The sequence below is a fragment of the Falco naumanni genome, chromosome 4, assembly GCF_017639655.2.
Source record: "Falco naumanni isolate bFalNau1 chromosome 4, bFalNau1.pat, whole genome shotgun sequence".
In the NCBI taxonomy this organism is placed as follows: Eukaryota; Metazoa; Chordata; class Aves; order Falconiformes; family Falconidae; genus Falco; species Falco naumanni.
The window spans coordinates 9,048,658-9,069,858 of record NC_054057.1 but is presented as its reverse complement, the minus strand read 5'-3'; the positions used below and the strand labels follow the sequence as shown (position 1 = coordinate 9,069,858).

Below are 21,201 nucleotides of genomic sequence, written 5' to 3'. Positions count from 1 at the left end.
AAAAGATTTTTTTTTCGTTGTTTACTGTGTTAACTGCAGCCTAAGCAAAGAATTACAGATTCAAATCATTAACATCTTCCGATGTTAATGACGATGCTAACACGCTATAAAGCTGCTTTTCCGAGACTGGTCTCTCTCAAGAATAAGAATGTTAACAAAAAAGAGGAAAAAAGGGGGAGCGGGGGGAAGAGTAAAACCAAACCAAACAAAAATGCCTCAAACAAGAAAATCCTTGTCACTTTTGGCAACTTCAGAAGTACTCTAAGGCACTGAGATTCTTTGCTACAAAAAGTATCTAGTCATCATGAGTCAGAATCGCACTACATCATGTACAGTGAATAAAAGTGATAGAACGCAGTTAAGTTAATGCACTGACTACAACCAAAACATCAAATGGGTCATTTTCGCTTGGCCCGAGAATACCCACCCATCGGCATCCTTTCACCGCTTAGTCATCTTGTAAAAAGCTTTATGTTACAAAGCAAAATTACATGCACATAAAACACCTAATTTACTCATTTAAACTCCATGCCCAAGGCTAAAGTTCACTGAAACCTCAGTTTGGAATAGTGATGAGCAACAACCAGCGTGGCCTGCCCAGGGAGAGGGTTGCAGAGAGGGAACTATCACCTCCGCCGGTTCCAGGCCAAGAGTTTCCCTGGGTTTCGCGTTTAGGCATCTCTCACAACTACAAGTTTTCATCACAGGCATTGAGAGAAGAGCACAATTTCAAGGCACAGTTTCCCAGAGACAGCGTACACACGTACGGGCACACCGCGCAATTTCTGAATGAGAGTCGGTGCGGTATCTCCTTTTGTCGCGACGTAACGCCACCGGTATTATATTATTTCTTTCTCTCCTCCTGAATCAGCCCCCTCCCCATGCCTTTCCCCTCCTCTTCCCTCCCTCCCTCCCCCATAAAAACCCATAATCACATTTGAGAGAGGCTCCGCACTTATCCGTTCCATATGGCTCTCACAATCCAGGCCAAGCTTTCCCTGTGACCTTTTAAAGAGACAAAGAAGCAAAGTACTTATCTAGAAACAGAAACACTGCAGTTTTCTGAGTGAAATTAGCAAAACCGACCCGAAACTCACCACTTCAAAACTTGACAGCATATAAATAACAAAAACAAAGGAGGTTTCCTTTGCAGCCCGGGTTCTTGAAGAGGAAGAAGTTCAAGACTGATGTTTTCTAGGTCCCCCCCTTTTTGGAGGGGGGGGAGAGGGGGGGCAGCAGACCTGAGGACTACTTCCCCTAATATCCCCTTATTTTTTCTTTTTTTTCTTGTTGCTATTTTCCTCTAGGCGGGGAGGGGCAAAAATAGATAGCGAGAAACAGAGTAGCCATGAGCAAAACCGGCAATGGACAAAAAATACAGATTAAATGTCTTTTGAGAAAGCCAGTTTTCGAGGTTTAGCAACGGAAGGAGCTGAAGATCAAATTGATCAGACAAGTGTAACGCTCAAAACAAGGAATTCATAACAATAATAAATAATAATAATAATAAAATAAAGTAGCAGGTTTAAATGGAGGTGGAGGGTGAATTAAGTCTAGCTATCCTTTCAAAAATAAAACCAATGCGTACAAAAGCAAGTGAGAAAGGGGGGTGTTAAGAAAAAAAAAATAAAAAGAAAAAAAAAGGCAGCTTTTCTATCCAGTGTGAAGAGCAGAAAGTCTACTTCTAGGTTGTCACTTACACTATTATTCTCCAATAGGCACCCAGAGGAGCTGCACACACAGAAGGCGCCCGCTCCCCTCCCCCTCCGCAAAAATACACACCGTAACAGCCCCCAAACTTTCTGCGGAAACCTCAGCCCCAGAGATCGCTACTGAAGATTAAAAAAAAAAAAAAAAAAAAGTGCAGAGAAAACTGCAGGAAAAGGCACTAAAATGCCACTTTTAATCTCGCCTTTGCGGTCCGGGGAGGGGAGGGGGGGGGGGGGAAAAAGGCAGAGAGGACCTGTCTCCTCTCATTTACCGGGGGCTGTTGTGCGAGTGAGGGGGGAGAAAGGGAGCGAGAGAGGAGGGGAGAGAGAAAAAGAACAGAGGGGAGGAAGGAAACACACACAACAAGGCACACCACCACCACTACAAAAAGTGACGAGGTTTCACTCCCTCCGAGTCCAAAACCGGGAGAAATTATAATGAAAAAAAAAATAAATATCCCAAACCTCTCTATTCAAAAACAAAAAAACCCAAACAAATAAAAAAAACCCACCAAAACACAAAAAACTGGTTCTGCTTCTGCAAAGAAGAAAAAAAAAAAAAAAAAAAAAAAAAAAAAAAAAAAGGAAAATCTGGGAACTCCGAGAAGAGTTGCTCACAAGAAGGGGTAAAAAATACAAAATAGAAAGGTTGCAAAAAGCCAACAACAACAAAAACCAAGCCAGCAAAAACCCAATAATAATTGAAAAAGAATAATAATGGTAGGCTTTTTTTTTTGTCTTTTTTTTTTTTTTTTTTAATTCTCGTTTCCCCTGGCTGGCCGAGTATGGTTGTTATTTAGGCCGGTTTGGTGGTTGTTGCTGGATGTTACATGGATATACGTGTGTGTGTGTGTGTGTGTGTGTGTGTCCCCGGACGGAGCTGCCTTGCTCTGCTCTCTCCCCCCCTCCTCTCGCTCTCTCCCTCTCTCTCTGTTTCTGTCCCCATTAAATTATTACTTGACTCATCACTACTCCTCCTCCTCCTGCTGCTGCCGCCGCCGTCCCCTGCTCACAGCCTCCTCTCCTCCTCTCCGCTACCGCTCGCTGCCGCTGCTGCCGCTGCCGCTGCTTCTTCTTCCTCCTCCTCATTTTAATACAAAATAACACCGAGGCCACCGGCTTTTTTTTTTTTTTTTTTTTTTTTTTTTTTTTTTTTTTACAGCCCGAGACGGGAGGAGGACGCAGCCTCCCTGCTGCTGCCCGGAGCCCTTCCCCGGCGGCCCCGGATCATCCGACGCGTCCTGGGAGAGAGAGAGAAAGTGGCAGAGGAGGAGGAGGAGGAGGAGGTGGTGAAGGAGAGAGGCGGGGGGGGGGAGGGGAGGTCGGCGGAGCGGGAGGGGGGGGGACGCGGGGGGGTCGGGAGAGGAGAGGTGGCAAGGGGGACCGCAAGAAGGCGCGGGGAGGGGGCGCCGGGCCGGGGGGGGCGGCCGCCGCCGGTAGGTGCGCGGGGGGGCCGGGGGAAGAGGGCGTGCGGCTTCCGGGCGCGCACGAATTTGCAGCCAGCTGGGTGCGGGTGAGGCGGCCCTGGCTGCGCCGCGCACAATGCCCGCCGCCCCGCGCGCCCCGCGCCGGCCGCGCGCCCCCTGCGCGCACGCACGCACATGGCAGATGGGGCCTGCGGCGGAGGGGGCGAGCCGGCGGCAGCTCGGAGTGAGGGGGACCGGGGGGGTGGCGAGGGGAAAGGGGGAGGAGGGGGGGGGGGGGGAGGAGGGGGAGGAGGAGGGGCGGGGGTGAAGGCTGAACAATATCCTGCCGGCGTGCCGAGCGCGCCGCGCCCGCGCAACCCCCGCCCCTCGGCGCAGAGACTGCGCGGGCCGCGCCGCGGCGGGCAGGTGCACGGCGGAGGCGGCGCGTTGCCCGGCCGGTGTCCGCGCCGGGGCCGGCGGGGGGGCCCGGGGCGCTCGGCCCCGCGCTGCCGCAGGTGGGGGCGCGGCGCGCCGCGGGGGCAGCCCCGGGCCGCCTGGGGGGCGAGGGCCGCCCGCCCCTGGCAGCGCGGAGGGGAAGGCGCAGCACAGGGCGCGCTGCCGGGCGGCGGCGGGGGCCGGGCGGCGCAGCCCCCGTTCCGCGCAGGGCACCGGCCGGCAGCCCCGGCGGGGTGAGGCGGGGGGCGCCGGGGCTGGCCACGTCGTGCGGCCGCGCACCCCGCGGTGGGCGCAGTAAGTCGCTCCGTGCTCCTGCGGTGAGGTGCTGCGGGCCCGCCGCGCCGCGGGACGCTACAGGGCGGCCCCCGTGTCGCCTCTGCGGAGCGGGACCGACAGCCGCCTCTGGAAGGGGAACGCTGGAAGGTGCAAACGTATTGACAGAATAAATAAGTGCCAGACAGACATGACTTTTTCCCGTCATGCACTTGGGGGGGGAAAGTAACCCAACTAGACAAACTTGAAAGCAACAAGTTTGTACAAGCTACGAGATAAGCAAAAAATTAAACTTCTTTATTGATAAAATGAACAGTGTTTGAATATGCTACGTCGAAAAGGAAAGTTGCGTCAGCGACCAAAGGAAACGTGAATTATTGCACAGATAGGTAACGAAAATATTTGGGATAGTAACTTTTTAAAAAAACAAACAAACCACCAACAAAACCCAAATACACACACACACCCCCCCATACCGAACTGCACACACAAACTTGAAGCAGCAGCAAGAGTAGGCAAGTGAGGAGGCTAATACTGGTTCTTTAATACACAAAACAGCATGGCCTCTGAACAAAGAAAAGGTGAATCAATAAATCTATGAAGAACAAAATCATCGCTACACGCATATCACTATAAAAGAAGAGGATTGCATTGAGACTAGGTAAAGAAACAAGCTGACGTTTACCAAAACGAGCACAAACAGCGTACAGGGCATGCAGGAAACAGAAAATGGTAATAGGGTGAAATACATGAAATATTTATCATATTCAGCAATGCACAAAATAGATTATAATCTCAGAAGCAAAGAAATGCGGCGCTTGAAAATGAATGTGTTACATAATGCTATTATTCACAGCGGAGCAAGTGGAGGTGGCGCACAGAGGAAACGTGAAAAGTTGTGCCTGGGTGGCATGTCCTGAGAAAGGTTACTAATACTGTTACCGAGAGTGCGGAGAAGGAAAAAAGAAAACCAACCAAGAAACATGTTTCACAAAGAAAAACAAGGGAAAATGTAGATGACATCTTCCATAACATATGATGAAGGGGTAACTGTCTGGTGGGTTGTTTATTTAGAAACCAATCTTTTTTCCAACAAGACTGATTATTATTCAGTCCCTCTAAAGGGGGGGTGGGGGGGGTGCGCGTGGAAAAAGAGAATTATTATTTCCCAATACGTTTGAATACTTGGAGGAAAAACGGTGTTAAATTACTCGAATTCAAACTTTGCGGGCACAATGGAAAACACCAACATTGTATCCCTTGCCGTCCTTCTCTGGAAAGGGTGATACAGTGAACCTGAGCAGTGAGCAAGGCTGACCACTAAAGAGAATCGTGAAGGGTGAGCGTTTCAGCTGGCAGTATGCTGCCTGCAGTGTGATGGGAGAAAAGGACGTTCAAGATAATTTGAGAAATGCAGAGCTGATTAGAATTAGAGCAGATATTTAGAAATATGATTTGGAACAAGATTTGGGACTAAACCACCAGCGATTACAGGGTATGGCAATAACAAAAAAAACCAGAACAACAACAACAAAAGATTAAAATCTGTTCTAAAATAACTCGCTTTGGTGTTCATAAACCATTCCCTTCATGGTCAAAAAAAGCCCTTAAAATGTCCAGATTAAAACAAAGTGATTAATCTAAAAAGCAGAGACAGTGAATTAAAGGAGCAGGGAGATAACAATCTGATAATACAGGAGCACAGAAGGCCTAATAATGATATTATTACGCACACTAACCAAACACTGACAAACAAATATTCTGTTAATTATATAATCATGCATATGCTTCCTATGCTTGAGATAAATGATAATGGAATATAACTCTCTTCTTGAAACTGCATGTATGTACTAAACCCTATAAACTCCCTACAACATGGATTAATCTAATTCCCATATATCGCTTATGCCTGGCAAAGTATTTACTACAGACTTGGAAGGCTCAGCGTGGAACCCTTGCTTTGACTAGAAAGTACGAATTACTGAAGGCTGCTACGTCTTGACGTATAGACAACCATCAGATATCTCTTATCAATACCAAACTACTTGGAATCAATTCAAGATACAGATATCTGATTTTACATTTGTCCTATTCCAATTTGCACTTCACTGTGTCAACTTTGATATTAAAATGTTCCACTAGAATAAAGAGATTTATAATAAAAACATATATAAAGAACAGAAGATGAATAGATATTGTCATGGATACATACGCAGGCAATCATTTAAACACGCAGCAATAGTAACATCACATTTTTCATAGCTTCTAGTCAACATACAGCAGACAAATATACGCTTAATAAAGCTTATTAATCCTTAATAAAGTTGTTGCACTGTGTTTATGATACGAACATGCATTTTGCACCAGGTTGTGTTGAAATAAGACAAATACTTAAAAAGTTGGACTGTGTTTTTTCAACCCCCTGGTGAATTAACTCCTGAGGAGCAGTCTCAGTAGCTGAAAAACAAAACAAATTCTCCAGTGTGGCAGGCCGCCTCGGTGCTTCCTAAGGTCTCTATTCCAATCTTTCCTTGTTCAAAATAAATGAGGAAATACGGGCCCAAATCTTGAGGCTTGGCTTTTGTGCAATGCAAACAGAAATGACCTGGCAGCAAAGCAAAACCAGCATGGCTGTGTATTCTCTTTTATCAGATTTCTTTGGGGAGATCAGGCTGATTGGGTTTTATACATACGTACTTCTGACAACTCTGTGGCCATTCGGGCAACTTGTAAGCACCAGCCCATGCTGGAGGTGATGCAGAGCTGTGCAGCGGCAGCAGGACTGCTGGGAAACTCACTTCAGTGGGGATTTGAATGCATTTTCCCCACTGCGAGGGGCGATGCGTGCACATTTATGGCTAATGGTAACTGCTGGACAGCAAAGCAATGAAAATACCAATCCACGGCTTCCTGAAGGTAAACACCTACGGCTAAAAGGTGGATGGCTTCCCGATGGGCTTGCGCCTAATTGCCGCATGGGTTAGACAGACGTGTGTGTGAAGGGGCATGCACCCTACCGCGCAAGCCTCAGCGTAGTCACCGCTGCAGTGCGGATGCAGTCCCCTGGCCCTACAACTTCTGCACCTCTGAAGTTGTTTTTCATTCGCCTCTGACTGACTTCCCCTCCATTTTTCCCTGAACAATAGTTGCCTCACACCACTCAAACCCTGTGACCAACCTGCCTGTGGCAATCTCAGCCTATGTACGACCCGAGAATCCGATGCACACTGATGCGAACTGCAGCATTCTGTGACATCCCCCACGCTGAACTCAAAAGTTGCATACCAACCTAGATTTTTTTGACTGCAACCTGCCCTAGCCTGGATAGGATGCCTGTCAAAAAGCAAAAGTGCTATGAAATGAAATTCATAGCACTGAAAGGCATCGCACACAAGCTGTCGTCCCCTCTCACATTTTGCATGAGCAATTTCTGCTCGTTTGTGTTCTCTCACACACGATGTCCTGAAACAGTTACGTAAAATGAATATTTAACTTACGATAGTCAGCTGTATTGAACTGCACTTAATTGCTTATTAAGTGAAGTAAATTATCCTTACCATATTCGTCAGAGGTGAAAAACCTACATATATGGCTACATGTAGTGCATTCATTAGTTTACAGACCCCAAATCCCTCGGAAAGTATCAGGTATCTACACAGTGTCCCATGGTGCAGCATTTTGTAGTTGGATGTCTCAGCTAGCTTGCAGATATGTAAAATCATATACAAACAGACATCTCCCTATTGATTGCCTCTGTGACGAGGCTCGTTTACTCCTGCAAACGTTTTCTGCAGTGTATTTCAATCATGGAATCTTTTTAAAAATAGAGTTGAATCAGAATATGCAAAATGTGGTTTTGGATAAAACAAGTTACTTTTAGCAAACCACTGCACCATTTTACACAAGTCCCTTTCATAGCTCTATGTCTATTTTGACTAAGATGCTTGTACAACCGAAGGAAATACATACATTTGCTGATATGGCCCCAACAGCCATTTCAGTTTGCCCCTTCGTGCCAAATGAGTCATGGAGCGGCAAAATGCTGGAAGAAAATTATGAAGTAAAACTCAACAAGACTGTTTGGCACGATGAAGTGAAGGGCGAACATGACTGCTAATGAGAATAGAGAGTCTTTCATCTCTGGCTGCCATGAGAAATCCTAGCTGGTTGAAATTCTAATAGACAGGTGTCCACTCTCCCACAAAAGACCACACCAATGAATATTAATGGTTAATCACATAAATTTTACTCTGTACTTAGCTGCACAGGCTCTGCCTGGTACGTGAACACTCTGAATTCACTTCCTAAATGAACGTGCATTGCAACTTCCACAAACATTATCTATACATTACTTAATATAAACCAATATTTTTGACGACTATGGATTTCAGAACTACTTCAAATAAAAAGCTTCAACTTCCAAAAAAGTGTTTTGTGGACTGTATCCTCTTCCATCCATAACAGCAGGCTAGATCCTTGATGAGTCATGCTTGTAATTTCCATGTGGTAGCTACAGCCAACTGCTTCCACAAAAAAGACCAAATAAAGAAAACGCAATAGAACTTTATATAATAATATTTAATGCAATTAGGCAGCTGGAAGAAAGGAGGAAAGTGGCATTTTAGGATGAGCCAAGTTACCTGTGTCATAAGTGTATGTTCAGCAGCTCACTAATTTCACGGCTTTCTCCCCAGAGGTATAATTTTTAGTCCTATCGTGTGAAGATGTTTAATGTGGAACGCTGGACATGGGACATGGGGGAGGTGAAAAAAAGAATGGTTCCTGTTAAACCCCTGATCGCTACAGTGCTAGGTAACTCCTAGTCATGAAATGGACATACAATTGTTACCTAAAAGAAGAGTTAGTGATAAGCGGTTATTTTAGCAATGTGTCTGAATAGGAACCCTATTAATTGAATAGCATGTGAGCCATGATCCCCAGACACATAAATCTGTAGTTTCATTTTTTTTAACTTGTTAAAAGCAATGTTACACCAAGTTATCTCTAAAGTGGTTGCAACCTTGTTGACTAATTCCGCTTCTCTTTCCTTTCCCAAATCCTCTTCCATCACATCCAACAACTGCATTTCTTTCCCGGTCAAAAAAAAAAAAAAAAAAAAGGATGCTTTCAGGAATACGGAAGTTTCATCCAGCAGTTCTGGGTGAGGATGAATTTCACACAGCCCAAGCAAAGCTGTCCATTATGGTAGAAAACAGTCTGAACCCCTGTGGTTAGCACTACAGAGGATTATTCAAGCATTATTAGCTAGAGCTTAGGTGCTCATGCTGTCAAGCTGAAACCACAGTGACTTGTTACATAAAAATACCTAATCAGCGGGGACAACCACCTTTTTCTTTTACTTGATAGTATGAATAAAATCTACTGATAAAAATTGAAAACATGGAAGAATTCTAGTCTGAGGAAATGGTTAGAACTGATTGATGACTTGAACTATGTCAAACTTTCATTATGAAACCCAAAACCACATGAAATGTCCTGTTTCCAGTTTCACTGTTAACTCAGAACTCTGCCCAGGTTCTACTACACTTTTTCTAAGGTTCAAAACCTTTTAAATAACACTGTGCATCTAATTACAGCCAAACTTGACAGAAGTCAATATGCATTGTACATAAAATACATGCAAAATGTGTGGTTTTGGTGTAAAACAAATTGAAAGTTGGTGGTTTAGGCCGAATTTGCTTTTTCTTCTAGGGCTGGTTCCAATCTCAAACTCAGATGATTCCACAATAAGGAAGACTGAATGCACGAGTTTTTCACAGTTCTTTTCAGGAAGAAGTACCTGTTAATACACAGGCACTAACATAAAAAAAGGTTTAGCATATACAATGTCACTAACCTTGAAGGTCACTTACACATGTGTCAGGGAATGCTTTCTTTAAATGCAAACACCAGGCAAAAACAAGTCCCTCCAAAAAGTTACTCTAAGTACCCCATAAATGTTCAATATTAAAAAAAAAACCAAACCAACAAAAACAAAGAACAGGAAAAAAAACCCCAAAACCAAAAGGGGGGCAAGGAGGGATTAACGAAAATGTATTCAAGTATTTAACGTATCTATTTGCTAAAGCAACTACATTTCTAGATATCCTGCTAAGTAGCTCTAACGGAAACAAACTGAGATGGAGAACAGCAGTTGGGAACCCACTAGATTACAATATTTTTAGGGCAAAATGAGGTTAATATTTATGATAGTTATTTATACTCATGCAAGCACTAGAAGGGAATGCCTGAGTAAGTGTGTAAAAATTAGTTCCCGTTTTAAACACAAAAACTGGGGGGGAACGTTTGTATTTTACATGAACATAAGAATAGCTGAGTAAGAAGAAACTGAGGCACGCACATGAAGTTACCTAGCAGAGCTTCAGCTGTGAAAGAAGAAATAACATTCGAAACTAATTATTTTCACAGCATCTGTGTTCATTTCCTTAGGATCTCTTCTATATAATTTGTTTCTGGCAGGTTACACAACAAACTCCTTCCTGTATTAGATTTTTTTTCTTCTTCACAAATGTTAATAAGATGCTCACGAGAAATTTTGAAATATTCTGCTCATGAAAAAGATGCGGTGCGTTCTCTCAACTCATTTTTCTTTATAGGTATACAGATGGAAAATCTCTCTGCACCACATAGGAAAATGTGCTGCTTCAAAGGTGGGTGGAGCCAGGTGAAGATATGCTCCAAATTATCGCAGTCATAGAAAAGTAATGTCCAAATCAAGTTACCCCTGTGTTTCTGAAACACGCGACACCTTCAAATACAAGAATCCCTCAACACGCTGGCATGAATGAACTACACAAAAAAACCTGTCAGCTCACACCTAAGCCTGTGCTTAAACCCCTTTTAAATATTCCTGTGTAAAAAGAGGAAGAAAACACATTTAGCTCTTCTTAATACCAACCGATTGATGCTGTGGGCATATCACAAAGGGTTATCGTATATTCAGCTTGATTGTGGTCTGGGAAAATCTTTCCATGACCAAAAGAAATATTATGCCCAGTCCATACTGAACTTTTTAATAAAAAGTAATCTGCTTCATTGTCAAATGATTGAAAGAAATTTAATTAATGCCTTTGGAGGGAACGCCTATATTAAGTATCACAATCACAAGAATGCGTGTATATGCACATATGAATATATATACAGTCACAGTCTACCCTGTTGCTTTAATGTCATAACACTATAGGCCATAAGCAGCTGAAGGCAGAAGTGAACTCACACAATTTAAAATATCATGCTGACACAATTTTAAGGTTAAACGATGTTGTGTAACTTACTGGAAGATTAAATGCTGGCTTCATCATAGGACAGTTTAGCCCTAGAAAAGGAAGGCAGTATAGAAATGCTAGCAGACAAACAAATTAAAAATAGTAAGTTATAAACAGGGGAAAATGAGTTTATGCCACACCAACAAAACCAAAAAGAAACAAAAAACCCCAAACCCAAAAAGCAAAAAAACACAAAGATGCTTGAAAAGCAGTATGCTATGTTAGATGTTTATCTATACATAAGAGACAGGTGTCACAAAAACAAAACAAAAAAATCACGAAGCTAAAGAGAAACTTTAACTCACCAGTTTCCATCTGTTATATCTGAATTCATGCATAATTGATTATCCATGACTGGTAAGTTCTTTTTTTTCACTAGCCTAACAGAGTTTTCTAAACATTATGTGTTAAATCACCACCAAAGTAAAGGGTGTTTGAGAAACCGTAAGGGCAGAATAAAATTTTTTTAATGAAAAATAACATGTCAGTTAATAATAGAGCTGACCTATGTTTAAGAGAGAAATTTTAATCATGTGCATATTAAATATTAATAACCTATTCTGTTATTGTTATAATAAGGTTAAGTAAGCTTCTCCATGCTTAAGGAAAGAGAAAAAGTAGGAATATGTAACAGTGAAAAAAACCACTGAGAAGCAGAGACATAAGGAAAATGTGTCAACAATAAACAAGAGGAAATGAGAAAGAAGGAAAAGATGAAGGTGGAAACTAATCTGTGTGTGTCATTATGACTGCCAGAGTACTGGCAAAGAAGCAGCATCCTTTTATTTCAATTTTAATCATTTCTGAATTTTAATACCCTGCTCCTTTTGTAATTCTCCTGGCATTCCCTATATGCATCCATCCCAGCCAAAACACCAGTGTAAATTAAATGGCACGCAACCACACCACTGATGTAGTTCTCCCAGCAGAACCAACTGAGTGACCAAAAAGCAGAGGAGGTATGACTACTTTGTGTCCCCGTAGACCACTGGCCAATTAAGTGACTTAATGTTCTTCAATTCCTTTAATTTTGAAAAGAAGGGCAGTGGTTAGGTAACCCAGCAATATAGAGCCATTAAAAAAAAATAAAGCAAGCCAGTAGTAATACAATAATCAGTGACCATCAGGGCCTGGAAAAATGAGTTTGCTCTCACTGGCACTAAGGAGCATCACATGATTATTTAATTACAGCTCTAATTTTTGTCTCGTGGATGGCAACATATCAACAATTAATAGGGCAAATAGAGGAGACTGCATTTTTAAAGAGACAGAACCTATATGAAATACAGCTTGGAAATGCAATTTATCAGACAGTATAATGTTTCTTAAGGCGTATCTGTCATCATGCTACACATACAAAAAAAATGCTACTGGTTCAATTTTCTTGCACGGTATCTATAAAATTCTTCTGGAATGCTTAGAAAATAAAAACTACATCTATGAGTATCCTAACTGTCATTTTAAGTGGCAATGCAGAAGTCAGTCTCTCACAGGACATGCAGTTCCAATAAAGTAAGCAGTGGAATCACAAGTTTTGAATATAAAAATATTATTATGAAATTATTACATCCTTATCTTAAAAATATCATTAAAAAATTCTTCAGGAATGGACAAAAGGTTATGGTATTCAGTGAGTCAGGTGAAGAAAAGAAAAAAAGAAAAAGTCAATAAAATACAGTCAATGGGACAGAGATTGATTTTGATTGATTGATTTTACTGTGAGATTTTCTTACAAAGCATACCGAAACTAAGGGCTCAACACCAATGTTGTACCATTCCTGCACGCTACTGCTAGTTAAGAAGTGAAAACCAGAACCCGCAAGAGGACATAAATATGATCGATCGAAAAGCTCTGCTCTGAAATGGTTGGATGCGAACGGTTCCATTGTGCCTCGTCCTGCAACGACCGCAGTGCAAAACACGGGGAACTGTGGGAAGTTCAGTATGTGGAGGAGCACTTCTCGCAAGCTGCACAATTATAGGAATCTGCAAATGTATCAAAAGAAAACCTCTAATTTTATGCACCTGATCTTTCTTGCAAATGTACTCTCTTTTCCGCAGCAATGTGTGGACCAAGTTACAAACCCCATAAATTTACATTATCCAGAATGTGATTCTGACAATATTCAATATGTGACATGGCAAGCTCCAAATTTCCTCTAAGCACTAAGCTGTACATGTGAATAACCTACCAAACTACTCTTAGATTTTTTTAATCTTACTTTTCAATATAGAACTTAAACGTGTTTTTTTTTTCATTTGGTATTCTAAAATCTATCCTTTGAACAAGCAAAGAAGCACTGAGTTTGGGCCCTTGCACAGAAAAAAACCCAAACCACAACAACCCTGCTAAAAGCCAGTTTCAGTATTATTGCAAAAAGAAGTGTAGCAGAAGAAACACTATTGCATTGTGCCCCATTCCTCCCCAAAATTCTGTAAAATTAAGTTGTTTTCATTGAAGACATGAACATTCTGGATTGGAGATCTTAATCTATAATCTTAAAAAGAAAGCTGGCAAGCAAGAGCTTGTATGTAAAATTATATATCATTCTTTTTATGCACTGGTTACTATACAGATAACATGTCTCACAAAGACTGTAATTAAATGTCTAGTGCAGAACTAACACCAAAAAGCATACAGTATTATTATATTACAATGAACTCTTAGAAGCTAAAACTGTCATTTTTTAAGTTTTAAGATGCCTTTAATTATTCTTGAGACTTCTTACATTTATCAAGGAGGCCCACCTATGATGAGACGTGTTAATGATTTAAAAATCTTTCTAATATGGCTCTCCACAAAAATATTAATTTAATCTTTGATTATAAACATTTTAAAACTCACTCTGCAATTTCTCTCCACTTTGTTTTTTGCCTTTGGTCTTTCTGTGAGTTTGTGCACACACATACTCTCTCTCCCCTCCTCTCTGTCTGTCTTTTATTCAATGCATTGCAATTGGGAATACAGGGCGTGTATGATATTTAGAATTTTTCTCCTGTTCATTGAAAACGTTTTTGATTACTTGGCTGTTACAAACAGAGCTATATTCTAAGCGCAGTAACTGAAAAGGAAATATCTTTGTTGTACCTTTACATGTGGGTTTGAGTTTAGAGCAGCAATCCTTTGCACTTGTGCTGTACCATGCTTTCTGCTTTAGGATTGAGTTACAAATATAAAGAAATATCTAATCCTTCGGTGTTCTATGAAACATATATATATGTATGTTAGTAATTTTATATGTGGGTAAATAAGCCAGGGGCATATTGAGGCTGCATTTATAGAGGGACTGTGTGCTGCAGCTTCCTTTTCTTTCATACGAAGTTGTGAGTGCTAGGTATTTGCAAAATCAGGGTTACGGCATTAAGGATTGCAAATGTGGCGCGGTCAGTTTTTTACCCAAGATCACACATTTTTGTCAGGGCTCAACCAGAACCAAGAGTCCAGACACCAGAAAAGATTACGAGACAATCCTCCAGGCATACACGATCCGAGTGCACCACCACTTCTTCTAGTGAGCAGCAAGTGGGACGACACACAAATGATTGCTGCTGGCCAAATAAATCCTGTCAGAGCAGGATCCTGGGAAGATGAGATGCACTCGAGGTTTAAAGCACCTCCCTCATCTCCTCAGGTCATATCATGTCATACTGTGCCAAGGGAAAGAGATAGAGCAGATAGTCGCTGGGAGTTACGCAAGGCCAACACAGCCGATAGACAGACGTGGCCCATCCTGATGTTCTGCACCCAGGTGCAGCTGGGGTGACTGAGGTCCATCTGCAGGCGAGCAGATGCTTCTGCCGATCCAACCCGCAGTTCACGACAGAAAAGCACAAGCTGGCGAGAGTTAACTCCTGGGAACCTACAGCTGTGGAGACCTGTTTTCGGTGATGCCTTACCACAGCTCAGAGAACCTAGCTCTGGCTCTGGTGAGAGGGAGCCTCCTTACAGCCTGTCCTAATCCCAGCATACACAAATGCACACAGTCTCACAGGAAAATTGAGCTCCGAAGAGATCGCTGCCTACTGGTGTCCTAAATAAATGTTGAAAGGTGACCTTGGCATAAACAGAGTGGTAGCGTGTCCCTCACCCTGTCTGAACACCTAACGCTCATCCCTTACAAGAACTGTAAAAACGAAGTCTACCAACCCCGGCAGAGATACACCAGTGTGCATGGGAGGAAAGTCAGGCCCAGCAAGTTTAAAAGGAGATATTTACAATTCAGATGGTCCCTGAGGTGTGTTACTATGCTCTACTCCTGTACTCTACTATTACTATGCCGTTCCTACTACACTGCACCAGATTACGCAGATTGAGTAGATTACAGCTGGCGCAGGGCACAAGGACCAGAGCAGAACACATGAACAAGATCGGTACCGGTAAATCTCTTTAAAATTAATCTCTATCATGACTTACACCTACTGAGAGCAATGCAGTGCAGAAACCATTAGGAAGTCGACATTTGCGGAGCATCAAAATGGATATCAATTAAGTAATGAAGCGTTGGTGATAACTGTGGTAAACGTAGATGCCACAGGATGGCAAATGTTGGAAAATACCTGCATTTTTTAAGGGAACATGATAGTATACCCTTTTTGAAGTGACACGAGTCGTGATGAGGGGGCAGTTGAGAGTTCATGATGCTGCTCACATGGAAACTGACATACAAGCTAACTTAATGTTAAGTATAATAATTTCAGAATCTGAGGAAAAAATGGGCCTCCCAGGTAGAGGTTATTAATGGAATCCTCCGACGGAGAATTTAGGGAAGCTTTCTGCAAACTGTAGGCTACTCTGACTGCAGCTATCTTCAGTTCAAAAGCCAGCTACTTAGATGCATTAGTCCAAGATTACAAGTAACATCAATAGGGTTTTCTGACACAGACTTTTATAAAGTTGCAAAATTTCCGTAAAACAAGCAATAAGAACTGGAAGTTACTCTTTAACCATCAAACTGTTTTACTTTTTTTTTTTTTTTTTTTTTTTTTTTTAGAATCAGTAGCAACTTTGTGACAACCAAAGTTTAAAAAATGCACTTGATTGCATAGTGACAGATTTGCAGAACATTTTTCATCACACACACATATGTGCTTTCAGTTATTAATAAAATGCTTCTGCCCTTAATCTGCCATTGCCTGAATATACAATTTCAGTGACTTGGATAGACAAATACTGTTAAGGAATTCTGTTTTCCCTGTTTGAGATGCAATTCAAATACACCAAGTAAAACTGAATGCTATGTCTTTAAAACTGGCTTCTGCATGCCACAGAAAGGAATACCGAATCACTTTTCTATTAGGTTCCTCTTGGAGTGGAATGATAACAAAACTTTCTCTTCTTCTCACCTCCCCATTCCTTTTTTCCTCGTTTTAAACAGGGAAGAGCCAGCTGCCCTGGATAACACCACAGGTAGATATTAAAATGGAGACAGCCATTATTTAGTGGCGACAGGAATATAAATACATGCACTAACCTATAAACTGGTGTTTACTTCAGGAAAGTAAGTCATATTTTTCCTCTGATTGCCGTGCTGTCAGTTTAATGCAGCGTAAATAAACAGTAGGTGCATGATAGCTTTAAGTAGAAAGTGTTCATTCCACAAGAGGAACAGATTACTGAATCCTGATGCTTATAATGGCAAAAGCAGAACTTCCATTTTACCTGAAAATATAGCCCCCCATGCGAAGAGACTTGTGGCTTTTCTATTCAATTAATTTGTCAGAATTCTATGAAAAATACTACGTACTCAAAGAACTTTACCAAAAACATTCATTTTTGCAGCCCTCCACTTGAACCATTTGAAAAAAAACAAAAGCCAATCACTCCTCTGTAATTTCATCATCCCATCGCTCTAAATGAAAGCTTTATATAATCAACCTAATATAACAGAAAATAAAATGATATATAGAATTGCCTATACTTTGAGTTATTTTGTTCTTATAAATATATTCCCTGACTGAAAGTAAAAAAAATCCCCTTTGGAAAAAGCAATGATTTCGGAGAAGATTGTATATACACTCTACATCTATTAACATAAATTATAAGAAAGTAAAATGTTCCAGATGTGTTTAAACTGTTGTAGAAGGAAAGTTTGTGGCTTCACTGGATATATATTAAATATACCTAGAGAGAGCAATGGCAGTTATATACAAGAAGGCAATATAATGCTTCAGTAGTATCTATGTTAAAATAGCGTAGTTCCTAGAAATATGACTGAAACATTTCAGAAATCCTATTTCCTACATTTCTAATCCAGAAATCTACTTTTAACATATTTCTTCTATATATTGTAAAGTATTTTATTAATAAAATAATCTCCTATATTTTCCCCCCCAAAATACAGCTGGAAACCTTAAGAAGGACTTCAAATTCATCTGATGATGTCTAGAGTAAAAAAACAGGTGACAATAAAAACAGGTGACAATACTTCCAAAAACTGAGTGGTTGATACAATTAAAAGATTTGGAGGTTTTTTTCCCCAAGAACACCAGACTTCAGCTGATCATCATCTAAAGGGCAGTCCCACACATTTAAACCCTTCCCTGTCCCAAACCCGAAACGTGGGACGAGTTAGTGCTTATTCAGGACTTTCCTACCCTGCAGAGGTTTTTGCGCGGGAGGGGTGGCCGTGCGGGCAGGACTGAGGGTGGCGGTGCCCGTGGGATGCTGGCAGGGCTGCAGGCAGGGCTGCAGGCAGGGCTGGTGCTGCCTGCCCTGCCTTGGGAGGCTCGGCCAGAGGGCAGGTGCTCATCAGCTGACCTGCTGGGCCCAGGCTGCAAACCCCAAAGGTGCCCTGCTCGTGCACAAGCTCGGGCTGTCGTGACAGACCCTCTGCGTCTCATCCTGCCAAAGCACCGTGTCCCAGCAGCGAGTCAGAGATGGACTTGCCTGCCTTCACAGTGCTTTCTCAGGAGTGTGCAGCAGTAGGTTGGGACTCACGTGTATCACTAAAATAACAGGAGAGGAGAAACTGCGAGAGCTACTTTCCTATTTGAAGTATTAAGAACAAAGAATATAAAAAGGAAACGGCCAGTTTTTCGAAGTGTACGCACAACCAGCATTCCATTTAAATGTTTTTTGTTCCAGTCAACTCTTTTGCATACAAAGGGCTTATTTATTACATATTTGAACTTGTGGGAAAAGGGAAGGAACGCACTGATTCCTGAAATAACTCTACGGTCTTTTTGGAGACTTCACTCTTCTGTGCTCTTGTCCTACTCAGAAGAGTTTTATTCCAGGGATGCAGGAATTCCTTGGAGTCAGTTGTTTCTTTTCCACTAGCCGTTTGCATTCAAGTGTGGGCACACATAGCATACTAGCCAGTGTTTTTAATTTCTCCTCTGTTACCTTATTATGTGTGTGTGTGCTATCTGCTCAGACGCATGCTTATACATGAACACGTTGCACTTGCTGCCTGCTTGTTTTGTTACCTACTCCACGTTATTACACATTTCTGTGCAAACCATTGCTTCGACTTGAAAAGCAAGGTAATACCAGTAACAATCTCACAGAGAAAATGAATGAGAAAATGAGCGTAGTACAAAATTGCTAAAGAGCATATAGGAATACGGGATTGAGAAGAGCACTCTCAAATTCTACAAACAGCGCTGCACAGTAATTAGAAGATAGAAATTGCAGAGAACATCCTACATTCACGTCTTTACGCTTACTGTTTCAAGTTGTTTTTGAATAGTGCGCCTGATTTGACACATTTCTATCTGGTGATTGTGTTAAATGCTTGAAGAGATAGTGAAATATCCAAGCATTCCTTGTGCTAACTACAGCTGAAATTTTACACTTATTGTAACCTTTTCTAACAATGTGAGAAAAACAGAGTAAATATATTAAATTTGTTTCACAACAGATGCTTAGGTTGTTAATATTTAAGATGCCTATTCATGCTATTCCTGTCTGCACATTTGTCAAAAATGTAAGCTTGAATGCTAATGTTTGCCAGCAGACTACAGCAGACAAATATATGAATGCACTGTGCCGAAATAATATAAAGTAGAAGTAAGGGACGGCCGCTAACTCCCACCCAAGTAGCAGGGACCGGAGGGAAAGGGGCACTACGGGCTCGTACGCCCGGGAGTCTCTGCGTCTGAATTTGTGAATTCTTCTCACAGAAGCGCTGCGCTCGGTGGGACCGGCTGCAGCCCGCGGAGAGCCTGCCTCAGCTTAAACTCATCGCAGCTCAGGAGCTGGTGCGAAGTGTCGCATCCAACTTGGTTTTAGCGAAGTTTCTCTCGCGGTCCGGGAAGCCCGAGGCTGGCGGAGGGAAACTCCGGCCCGGGCAGGTGCCTGTCAGGAGCGCTCCCCCGGGCAGCCGGCGCAGCCGGCGACAAAAGGACGGCGGTTTGAGGAAAACCTCGGGCGGCGGGTGTGGAGACGGAGCGGAAAAATCACAAATAAAATCCCGGAGCACAGAGGCGAGTTCCTGGCACCGCTCCCCGCGGCAGCGGCGGGTCGTGCCGCAGGCGGCCGGGGGGGACGTGCCACCCACCGCCACGGGCGCGCCCCCGGCGGGGCGATCCGCGCCCGCCCGCGCAGCCCCCGCGCCCCCCGCCGCGGAAGCGCCACCCCGCGACCCCCTTCCCGCACCCGCCCCGAGCCGCCGCTTCGCCCCGCGCCCCCCGCCGTCGGGGGTGCTGCCGCCCCGCCGCCCCGCGCCCGCCGCTGCCGGGAGGCGCGCGGGGCCGGGGAAGAAGTTTGCCAAACTTTCCGGGGTTTCGGCTCCCCCCGGCCCCCGCTCCCCCCGCTCCCCCCCGCGTCGGCGGCGGGCGAGGCGGCGGCGGGCAGGGGAGCGGAGCGGGGCCGGCGGCCGCCCGCGGCGCGGCGGCAGGTGTGAGCCCGTGGCGGCCGGGAGGCTCCGGCAGCGGCAGCGCCGAGCGGAGCCCCCCGCCCCGCGCCTCCCCCCCGCCCGCCCGGGTCGGCACCGCCGGCCGCGGTAAATCACGGCGGCGGGTGCCCCCGGCACGGCCCCGTCCCCCCCCGTCCCCGAGGAGCGACGCCGAAGGAGCGGGACCGACTCACTCATGGGAGCGCGGCGGGCGAGGCCGGCGACACCTCCGGCTTCCGAGGCGCCGGCGAAGTTAATTGCACTGAAGTTCAAGTTGTCTTTTCACCCATCAGGAGTGGGCGTTTAAAGGAAGGAGAGCGAGGAGGAGGAGGGGGAGGGGGAGGGGGGAGAGTCTCTCTCGCTCTCGCTCGCTCTCGCACACACACACAGACACACACAGACACACACACACCCGCCCGCTCGGCTCCGCTCCCGAGCTGCCTCAGCAAGGAGGAGCCCGGACGGAAAACACCCGGGCAGCAAGGTACCGGCGTGGGGCAGCCCTGCCGCTGGCTGGCCGTGTGCGTGTGCGTGTGCCTGTCTCTGTGTGTGTGCGTGTGCGTGTGTGTGTGCGCGTGTGTGTGTCTGCGCCCCCCCCGCCCGCTGCCGCGCACGGCCCTTTCGGGCGGGGAGGTGCGCGCTGCCCCCGGGGAGGGGGCGGCGGTGCCGTCGGGGCAGCGCGGCGGCGGAGGCCGCGGGGGGGGCGGGGGGGGGGGGCGCCGCCGCCTGCTCCGCGCCTGCTGCCTCCCGCCTGCGCGGCGGCGGGGGGCTGCGGGACACACGCACACGCACACGCACACGCACACACACACACACACACCCCGAGCGGCGGCTGCGTGTGCGCCTGTGTGTGTGCGTGTGTGTGTGTGTGTGTGTGTGTGCGCGTCGTCCCCGCCCGCTGCCGGCCCCCGGCCCCGCGTGGCGGTGGGGCTGACTTGGTGGCACTGCCGGGGTGGGGGTGTGTGCATGTGCGCGCCCCCCCTGCCGCCCCCCCTGCCCTGCGAGAGGGGCCTGAGCCCTCCTCCGCCCTCGCGTTGCATTCCCCGCGCACGGCGCCCCCGGCCCCCTCCCCGCTGCCCCGCGGGCCCCCTCCCCGCATCCTTCCCCCGCTCCTTTATGTCCACACCTGCCCCCCGCCCCCGCTGCTCCCTGCGCCCCGGCGCGGGCCCCGCTCGGGCGGGCAGCGCCCCGCGGCCGCCGGCCATTAGAGGCGGCTGAGGCCGAAGCTCCGCGA

At 45.1% G+C, this 21,201-nt stretch overlaps 1 protein-coding gene across 4 annotated transcripts in view; it reads right to left on the bottom strand.

Moving 5' to 3' along the window:
• The window catches only part of SATB1 (SATB homeobox 1), a 93,944-nt gene extending 73,728 nt beyond the window's left edge, over nt 1-20,216 (bottom strand). For 2 of the 4 annotated variants that reach the window (XM_040592015.1, XM_040592018.1), the window contains exon 1: nt 1,098-1,828. The gene's annotated coding sequence lies outside the window, so the exon portion shown is untranslated. Of the gene's footprint in view, nt 1-935; nt 1,006-1,097; nt 1,829-20,161 lie in introns of those variants that run through there. The other 2 variants (XM_040592016.1, XM_040592017.1) reach the window with 2 other exon arrangements.
• Between the last annotated feature and the right edge of the window lie 985 nt (nt 20,217-21,201).